The sequence below is a fragment of the Microtus ochrogaster genome, linkage group LG4, assembly GCF_000317375.1.
Source record: "Microtus ochrogaster isolate Prairie Vole_2 linkage group LG4, MicOch1.0, whole genome shotgun sequence".
NCBI classification, from domain to species: Eukaryota; Metazoa; Chordata; class Mammalia; order Rodentia; family Cricetidae; genus Microtus; species Microtus ochrogaster.
The window spans coordinates 23,677,277-23,678,603 of record NC_022030.1 but is presented as its reverse complement, the minus strand read 5'-3'; the positions used below and the strand labels follow the sequence as shown (position 1 = coordinate 23,678,603).

General features: G+C 65.6%; 1 protein-coding gene across 1 annotated transcript in view; it reads right to left on the bottom strand.

Moving 5' to 3' along the window:
* Ralbp1 (ralA binding protein 1) overlaps positions 1-1,106 on the bottom strand; it is a 44,488-nt gene extending 43,382 nt beyond the window's left edge. Inside the window, exon 1 of the mRNA XM_005361326.2 lies at positions 928-1,106. The gene's annotated coding sequence lies outside the window, so the exon portion shown is untranslated. The remainder of the gene's footprint in view (positions 1-927) is intronic.
* Positions 1,107-1,327: the final 221 nt, after the last annotated feature.

Genomic DNA, 1,327 nt, shown 5'->3' with positions numbered 1-1,327 from the left:
GTGTTGTGAATGACTGCCAAGTATGATGGAAGGCTACCCAAAGCACACAGCATTAGCCCAGACCCATTAAAGGCAAAGGCTGGGGGGTGCAGCAGCTCAACGTCCACATGGGAGCACTTCTGTCACAAGTAGAGACCACCAACGGAAACGTCAGGGATCCGCAAGAACCACACCAAACCTCAGGGTACGCAAGCTGCTCTCTCCGGAAGAACGCTTGAGATAATCTCCAAACTTGAACCAGCACTACTTCAGAAGACTGGGAAGTGAAAAATTTGGTCCAACCTGTCTCCCAACGACACATTTAAAAGACGAAAAAGAAAGCTGGCTCAAAAACGCTTGAAAAGTGCCTGGAGTATGGAGTTCTGAACTCCAGCTCTGGCCGTCCACTGCCATTGAAACCCGAAACAAGGACCTCTGCAACCAGGAGCGCCCCCCGGCCCCACACCGGCCGCGGGCAACAGCTGGAGCTGCTCCCGACTCCACCGCGGGGACAGGTGGGCAGCCAGGTGCGACTCGCAAGCCGGAAGGCTGGGGAAGGCCAGGCCCCCGGCGCTGCTCCGGCCAGGTGTGGCTCGCACAGATGCCCCGCGGCCTGGAAGATCCGAGAAACCTGCTGGGTTCCCGGATCGTCCCCGGCTCCGGGAGCAGCACAGGACAGAGCCGGGAGCACTCGGGGAGGCCTCTCGGGCAGGCAGCGTGACCCACCCCCAAAAGAGCAAGCGTGGGGGGTGCGGGGGAGCCTTCCCGGAGAACAGAAGGCGCGGCAGCCACGCCCCCCACCCCCAACTCCAATTCCGAGCCCGGGATCCCAAGCCCAGCATGCCGCCTGACAGGCGCGGGCGCGAGGCCGGGCGCTAGACGACGGCTCGCACCGGCACCGTGCCGCAGCGCCGCGACCCCCGCAAGCGACCGCTCCCCGCCACTGACCAGTGCCTGCCGCCCAGCGACCGTCGGCTCCGCTGCAGCCGCCGCCTCCTCGCACTCACGCGGCCGCCACGACCGCCGCCTCCTGCGCTTTCCCCCTGGCCGGCCGCGGGAGCCCCATTCCCACCCCGCCCAGCCTCCGCCTGTTTACAATGATTGGGACAGAACAGGACGGGGCCGGCCCAGCGCGCACGCGCACTCCCACCTCCCGCCGCAGCCGGCTTCCCGGGTCCTCGGATTCTTGGCTCTTGACGGCTAAGGCCGTCCATGGCAGACGCCCCGTGCCCTCGCGCGGAGCACGCCGGGAGTTGTAGTTCTAGTGACCTCGGCACCCCGCCGCAGGGCCTCGGGCATAAACCACAACACCCAGAAAGCCCCGTGCTTCCCGGGGCTGGAACTCGCT